An 8,959-nucleotide genomic window follows, 5' to 3' on the forward strand; every position below is an offset into this window, starting at 1 on the left:
ATCCACGCGCTCGAATTCCAGCTCTGACGTTCAGTTGCTCTGTGACCTTGGCCAGGATGCGCTTTCTGATCCTCAGCTTCCTCCTCTGAACAATGAGGAGGTTTAACTAGATAATCGCTTTTCCCCAACGCTGTATGGCTGTATGAAGTCACCAGCCTAGAAGTCAAAAGGAAAAATAAATTAGTTGAATTGATGCCATGTAACTAAGCCTAGCGGGTGCGGTGGCACTTACTCTACCCTGGGCATTCCACACTGAGGTCATTTCCAGGAATCCCGTGTGTTCTTGGGGAGGAGCCTGAACTTTGGCAGCCAGTAGACTTAGAATCTAATCCTACTCCTGCCACTTACTGGCTAAGTGATTTTTTAAAAAGCTTTTATTTATTTATTTAAATTTTCTTATTTATAGAGAGAGTGTGTGAGCCAAGGGAGGGGCAGAAGGAGAGGGAGAGAATCTCAAGCATGCTCTGCAGTGAGCGGGATGGGGAAGGGTTCCGGTCCCTCGACCTTGAGATCATAACCTGATTTGGAATTGAGAGCCGGACACTCAACTGACTGAGCCACTCAGGCACCCCTGGCCGAGGCACTTTGAATGAATTCCTCAGTGTCTCTGAGCCTCCATTGCCCATTATAAAATTGGGGGCAAACACATACTTTGCAGTGTTGTTGTTGTAATAATTAGAGCTTGCTTAAGGAGAAGTACCTGGCACAGTAGAGCCTCGCTCCATCGTCCTGAGACTCAGCTCGCTGAGTCCCGGGAGAGCAGGCTCTGCGTCGGGCCCGCTGGTCTCTGCAGGGCTCAGCACAGGACTGGGCGGGGGCACATTCTCAGTGAATGTTTGCTGAGTGAAGGAGTAGATTTTATTTACTATGCCTTTTTTTTTAAGATTGATCAATTGATCGATTGATTGATTTATCTATCCGAGGGAGGATACGCACACCTGCGCGTGTTGGGGGGAAAGAGGCAGAGGGAGAGGGAGAGGAGCAGACTTCCCACTGGGTGTGGAGTCTGACGTGAGGCTCCCTCATGACCCTGAGATCAGGACCTGAGCGAAATCAAGAGCTGGATGCTCTGCCGACTGAGCCATCCAGTAGCCCTCCGCTGCACTCTTGTAACCTGGGCCTCAAACAAGCATGGTTTCCTCTGTAGCAGGTGGTGAATAACTGGGAAGCGGAAAGAACTTTAGACCCGGATACAGGCCTGAGATATAGCTTATGTAGCACGGACTCTCCGCATTAATGCCTGGAAGTCGCTGGGCAAGTTGTGGCACCTTCCGGTACCTCGGCACCCGAGTCACCTCACATGCAGGTTATCATGTCTACCTGGCTGGGTGCCGAGGGGCTCCAGAGAATTTGCGGCTGTGAAAATACTCTGTAAACTCTGAATTGCCATCCACATGTAGATTGTTGTTGCCAGCTGCGTGCCCACAGAGGGCCACAAAGCTGCTGCCATCTGCCATCGGGCCCTGGAAGGTCTGCTGGCCCAGCACTCGGGCATGTGGACTTCGGGATTTCGCATGTGGGGAACATCATCAGGAGACACCATTGAGCCCTCCTTGTCCCAGGGAAGCAAACGTGCGTGGCTCACTGTCCCCATGGATACTAGTGGAATGTTTATACAACACAAGCAAGGCTTCCAGAGCATCCTAAAGCGATGTTAACTCTTGTTCTGTGCCACAGAGTTTGCATAGCATCTTTTTAATCTTCTTAGTGACTCTGGGAAATTGGTACTGTTACCATTTTTTTAGGTAAGGAAACTGAAGCCCAGAGAGGTATAGAAAAGTGCGAAAGGACATGGGGTAGTTACAGGCAGAGCAGCCCAGGCTTTCTGACTCTAAGCCTGACACCTTTCTCGTCCTTCTACTTTCCATGAGAAAAAAAGATCTTGAAATTACCCAGCAAACAAGAAGTCTGTTCCTGATTTATCTTGCTAGTCTCCAAGGAACTCAGCCTTAGTTGGGAGAATAATAGGTATTCAGTATTAGACTTGTGGCATCAGAGAACATGGCTTTTCGAATCAGGCAGATCTGTATTCAAATCCTGCTTAGCCCCTGATCAGCTATGTGATCTTGGACAAAGCACTTCACTTCTCTGGCCTTCACATTTGCAAGATGGTGAGAGTGAGCTTCCCGGCTGGGCTGTCACGTCAGTGGAGAGAGCCTACAATAAGGCACTGAGTACTAACCTGACGCCTAGCAGGAATGTAATTAATGCAGGGCTCGCTAATTGACAAAAGCTTAAAAAAGTGGCCTTTAAACTCTCTCGTTTGAGCGGAACACATAGAGGGTGAACTTGGGAGCTCATTTCTCTTTGATTGCTCCCCCCTCTCTGGCACACATTTATTTTTAAAATCCATGCGTGCAGAAAATGTGACAGGACCCACGTGCCTGATTCCTTCATGCCTCAGTCAGCAGGCGCTGTGAGGTTGGAGGCCTTCACCCATCTTCCTCCTCCAGGGTCTCAGAGACAGAGGTCACCTTTGCCTCTAATCCAGATGAGCTCCCACATTGAGTCCAAAACAGAGGACTTGCTCAAACTCACCCGGACACAGGAAGGTTAAACCTCTCCTCATTATCAGTGCAAAGCACACTATACCTCGGGTCGCTGGCAGCTAGGAACTGGTTGTACATGTGACATGGCCCTCTGTATCATCTGGTTTTACAAAGGAATGATGAATGCACCCATTTTACAGATGGGGAAACAGGTCCAGGGAGTCATTTCTTGAGCTTATGTCACGTGCCAGTTACCATGCTAGGTGTTTTGTTTGCCTTCTGTTTAATTTTTATCAGGGATTTGGGAATGTAGAAACCGAGGCTCAAGGATGTCAGTTGATTTGGTCAAGGTCACTAAGAGTTAAATGCCATTGCTAAAACCGGATGGAAGGGGACTGCCCTCTCACACAGCAGAGCCCTCTAGAGGTGTGGAGGTGGAGCAGGGCGGCATGCAGCTCTGCCTACGAGGTGACTCAGGCACCGGGGTGCCTTCTACCTTTGCTGATGGAGTGTCGCCTTGTTCCCTCGATTGAAGCTCTTTCACTTCCACATATGTGCTCTGGTCCGTGGGCGGGGGAAAGAGGCAGTGGAGGGTAAGCAATTTCCAGTTGCAATTTATTGGTGAGAACATAGCCACCCCTGGCTGCAAGGGAACGTGGGAAAGGTAGGCACTAGCCAGGTGACCGTTTGTCCATCCCAAACTCAGAGAGTGGAGGTGTCCCATCCCCGCTACAAGCGGTGAGTTGCAGAGCTGGCTTTGGCACACAGATCTGTCTGCTCTTTTCATCTCTCTGTGGCTCTTGGGGGCTAGGGCAGATTTCTTCCCTGACTTTTGCCACTCTCCAGTATTCTAACCGTCTCGGTCCATTGAGTCAGACACCTGCCAAAATTAGTATAGTAACTGAGCATTTACTGTGTACAAACATACAGTGCTTTCATGCATTTTCAGTTAGTCTTTAGACTGAAGGTCTGTGTGTAGAGATATGATAAGGGGTCAGTTGATCTGAAATGCTCGGTGGCCCTGGGTGTGAGGATGGGGCATTTCAGCTTCCCACTTCTTTCCTGTACAGTTCAGTGTTTAAGAGGTTGGGGTCCATATATGTCCTTTGAGATAAATACTGGTATTTTCAAATGATGGACAATTGTCTGGCCATTATGAAGAACAAAGCAGATATTTATATATTGACCTGGAAGGACTGCCTAGCAATATTGATAAGTGGAAATCGAAAGGGACAGAACACTGTCTACAGTGTGCTATGTATGGGGAAGCGTAACCCATTTGCCTCTGTTAGAGGAAAAGAACTTTTGAAAGCTTGAAACAAATGATGATGGAACAAGATGCAGAAAGACAAGAGCAAGAGAAACATACCCATTCTGTACATATCTTTTTTGTTGAATTTGGTACCATGTGAATATATTTCCTATTTTTTATCAAAGCAAAAATAAAAATGAAAACCAGACCTTGGGAGATGGAGACAGCTAGATGACCCTGGGGAAGTCCCTCAACCTCTTGGAGCTCCCGTTTCCTGATGGGTGACATGGGGAATAAAAATCACAAAGCAGATCAGCCTCACACTGGAATCGAAGGTGGTAATGGCCATGAAGGGCCCACACAAAGCAGGACAAATCATTTGTCCACGGCAGGCGTGCCCAATCATCATTATAGTTCCTTCTTGGAAGGACAGAGAGTAGAAGTTCTGCTTGTCTCAAGGACCCTCAGTCAGGGTTCGGTATTCCTTTTGGCCTTAGGAGGGCTTTCAGTGAGGTTGAAGGCACCTCCCAGTGAGAGTGCATAGGCCTTCCCTCTAGCTGTCTTTGGTAAGTTCTCTCTTGGCCACGAACATAAGGAAGTTGGCAAAGCAGCCAAATGCTGATCTTCCTTGGTTCAGGAAAACTAGGACCTGGGAAAGGATTGTCCATCCCTGGACAGCACAGACCCTGTTGGCATCTGGATGCCTTGTAGCCTGTGACTCCTTCTGACCTTTGGAGACACTAAATGATGGGAGTAGAAGATCTCTCAAGGTCATTAGTCGCAGCCCCTCCTTAGATGTGCTGGGAAGGGGCCCAAGTTTGCGTAACAGATTAGTGACAATGCTGGGCCTGGAGCCCTGGTTTCTCTCTAAACTTCCTAGGGAGGCCATCAGGGTCAAGCCTACTGCTCAAACCAATATGGAGCCATGGGCTTTACAGGAATTTGCCCTTACTCGTGCACTCTGTGGACAGGTCCCGAGCACTGCTGTGTATCAGGCCAGGGCAGGAGGCCAGGGGTAGGGATAGGAAGATGGTTAGACCTCATCCCCTCTCTGGGGGACAAGCCAGGGGCTGAGGGTTTGAGGGGGAGAGGGGACTAAGTTCCACTTGGGAGACAAGAACAAAGGCCTGGAGCTCACAGTGGGGAGAGTTCACATGAGGACAGGAGAATCTGAGGTGCTGTATGTTCATCCATTGTCATTCATTCATTCACTCACTCAATCACTCATTCCAGAAACTTTCTCTGGAGGAAGAAACGATATAAATGCATATTGGTGACTCTCTGCTAGGCATAATAGGCTTCAAGTTTTCCCATACATTGTCGGATATAAAATCATAAAGACACAATGTAGTAGAAAGATTATAAACTCGATTGTCAGACAAATCTGGGTTGAAATCCTGGTACCACCACCTTTTTAGCTGTGGAACTTGAGAAAAAAATCAGTTAACTGCTCTTAGCCTGCTTCCTTATCTGTCAAATGGGGTTAATAATCAAAGAATTGTCATGAGGGTTGAAAGAAAGGATGTTTGTAAATTATTCCACATATGGCTTGGCACAGAGGAGGCGCTCAATAAAAATGCTGGCTCTCTTCCCTTCCTGTATCTTAGAGAAGTTTTTTTTAGAGATGAATTATTGCCTATCATGGCTTCTAGAATTAAACTGTATTTCCTGAAAGTGAGCACTGCTCTAGCATAACACTCTTGGTGCTTTGCTTACCTAATCTTTCAGGATGGGATGGCCTCTTTCCCTTCCATTTTATCAAAGACATTCCACCGTAGCTGGACTTAATTCATAAGGCTGCACTGGGAAGTGTGGCTGCCCTCTCTTGGGATCTGGACTTCTGTTTTCTCTGGAGCTGGAAGGCCAAAGCTCCCACGCCATGGAAGATCATTCCAAATTGGTCTCGGGCCCCACAGGCCTGTCTTCCTTAGAGTTCCCATTTGGGGGTATTGCTCTTGGTTGAATTGAGCCCTTCAGGAGGATGGCCTGAAGTCCTAACCCTGAGTACCTCAGAATGTGTTCTTATTTAGAAATAAGGTCATTGCAGATGTAATTAGTTAGGATGATGCCATACTGTAGTAGGGTGGGCCCTTCAGGTAGTGTGACTGATGTCCTTATAAGAAGACCATGTGACGAGAACGCCACAGGACAGGAGAGGCAGAGATTGGAGTGCCATGCAAGTTTAGGAAGGCCATGGAGTGGCAGCCACCGCCAGAAGCTGGGAAGAGGCATGGAAGGATTCTACAGGTTTCGGAGGGAGAGTGAGGCTGTAGGCATCTGACTCTGGACTTCTAGCCCTCAGAACTGGGAGACAATACATTTCTGTTGTTTCAAGCCACCCAGTTTGTGATGCTTTGTCATGGTGGCCCTAGGAAACTTAATAAGGTATGAAATGATTAGATATTTAATCTGTATTTTGAAGTTCAGAAATCGAATCCCAAACGTCCTCATTTCTCCGGCACCAACAATTTAATATAGGATGTGACAGAGGCAGCAAGTCTATCACAGGAGTGGGAAGATGGGTGACTGTGGCTGGGAGCAGGGCCCCGCAGCTGCTGGAGGCAGGCTGCCCTTGACTCTGGGTCTGGATGCCTAGTCCACTTCTCGCTCCACCGGGACAGTAACAACAGGTACAAGTGAGTTCCCTGGTTGTGATCCTGGGCTTTGGAGTCTCTCTGCCTCAGTTTCCTTGCTTGTGTTTTTCGCCTAGTCTAGTAAATAAGCATCCATTAAATACTGGCTGCAACTGTCACGATTATTGTTATCCTATTCTGATGTCACACGTTAAGTGGTTCACATGTACTATTTCACTTAATTCGCATGGTAGGCCTTCAGGTAAACATTATTATTCCAGTTTTGCCAGTGAGGAGGTGATTTGCTCAAATCACACAGATAGAAAAATGGAGGCACTGGCCTACAAACCAGCCATGCGGCTTCCTGTTGCCCCCTCGGCTCCTCTCCAGCTACTTCCATTCAGACTCAGCTTTCTGGGCCTCAGAATCAGCCACTCTCTCCAGGACGGCCTCAGGCCTTCCATTTTCTGACTTGGTTGTACTTTCTGGCCAACCACAGGCTCTGCCTGAAAATGTCAGCTCTCCTTGATTATTTTTTATTCTTTCAAAATAGCTCTCTGGCTAAAATATAATTTTTAACATGGTGAAATCACCATTTTCATACAAATAAAACAGGAATATGTATGAAAGATGTTATTTTAACTTACTGATTAATGATGACACTAATGAGAGATTAAATGAGAATTTGGCTTCCAGAAATTTATATTCTCTTTCAGACAAAATCCATTTTGATCACTAGGACAAGGGACTATTTGCATTGCCAGGGACAGGGAACATTAACATTACTATTAGTTTTCTAGAAATTAAGTTTTAACCCCCAGATAAAAGTTGTCAAGTAGTTAACTCAATCAAAAGCTATCAAAGGTGTATAGAATCTGGTAATTCTTGGACCACCAGATAATGCTCAAATTCAGCTGAAAGAACACCCTTCCGCCCCAATTTCCAGTCTTTGACAAAATTTCCTGATGCTCTTTTTAATGTGTGTAGTGCAAAAGGGTTTTTATCCATGAGATAGATAGAAAACCTATAAATTACTAAAAGACATGCTGACCCCAAAGAAAAACAGGCAATTCGCAAAACAGCCAATAAAAATGAAAACATGCTCAACCTCATTTGTAATCAACAAAACGGAAATTAAAACTGCAATGAGATACCATTTCACACCCACCCAGATATAACTGGTAAAATTTAAAAGTCAAGCATTAGCAAGAATACAGTCCTAGTAATTCTCACAAACCGGCGGTAGGGGTTTCTCTTGGTAAAATCACCTTGGAAAAAAAAATAGGCAATATAGCTAGTAAAGCTGAAGATGTGTCTGTCCTATGAGAGGAGAATCTCCTTGTACATTTCCCAGAGAAACTCTTGCAAACTCTTGCAGGCATACGTAGACAGACTCGTGCATAGACACACGTGTGCAAGATGGTCATGGCAGCCTTCTCTGTAATAGCAAGTCATTGGAAATAACCTAAATGTCCATCCTCAGGAGAATGGATAAAATAAATTGTGGTGTGTTTCTGTATTCATACAACGGAATACTACATGGCATTAAAATGAATGAAGTTGAATTACAGGCATCCATAGGGAAATTCTTGGAATGCAAGAAGCAGGTTGTTGAAGAACCAGTGTGACCTGTGAAAGCTTTGAAACATACAAAACCAACAGTCCTGTTTTGCAGGTATGCGTGTGATAGAAGTGTCAAAATATGGAGGGGAGTGATACACACGAGCTTCAGGACAGCAGCTTCCTCTGGGAGGCAGGGAAGGGAATGGGATTAGGGAGGGTGACACGAACTGCACCTGTAATGCTCTCATTTTTAAAACAAGTGAGGGGTGTGCACATGTTTGTTATACAGTTTTTGATACTTTTTATAGGCCTGAAATAATAATGATTAATAAGCTAGGATTTCATTTCCCTATGGTTTGAAAGTCCAGAAAATACAGCTCCCCCCACTCTCAGTTGGAAAAAGTTGCCCTTCTCCGAAGAACCTCTGAAAAACCTGATTAAAAAAGCCAAACACAATGGGTCGGCCCTTTTGGAGAGTCGGTCCCGTGTACACCTTAGTCCTTGGAAACTGGATGCTAATTTAAATGCAGAGGAAGCCATTGAAGTCTCTGAGCTGAGGAGTGCTCCCATTCTTGGCCTGCAAGGACTTTGGGCACTTGCCCCCTCCCCCCTTTCCCATCCTCATCTGCCCATCCCAGCTTCAGCTTTCTTCTAGTAACTTCACTCTTCTGGTAGGTTCCTAGTTTCAGCATCCTACTTCACACCTGAGTGCAATTGCCCATGGTTTCCTATGTCTGTGACAGCTTTCTCCCACTTTCCTTCTGGCTGACCCATGCTCTTCCTCCCAGAGCCCCCTAAGGCAATGCTCTCTCTTAAGAAGTTTTCCTTGTTCCGCCAGGATGAGTTAGGGTCGCCTCTGAACTCCCTGAGCTCCCTTTGATATTTGTGTCATAGCCATATTTAATCTTTGTCTTTCCAGCCCCCAGCAGAGTGCACGCGAGCTAGTGTTTAGGAAAGGGACGTGCTGTTTGAGCAAGAAGGTATAAACCTGGTCTTTACGTCAGACCCTCCCAGCGCTACTGGTGTCCAATAATGGCTCCCATGGTCATACAGCAGCATCGCAGGGTGAATGAGAGCCATTG

This window comes from Ailuropoda melanoleuca, chromosome 2 (assembly GCF_002007445.2).
Source record: "Ailuropoda melanoleuca isolate Jingjing chromosome 2, ASM200744v2, whole genome shotgun sequence".
NCBI lineage: Eukaryota > Metazoa > Chordata > Mammalia > Carnivora > Ursidae > Ailuropoda > Ailuropoda melanoleuca.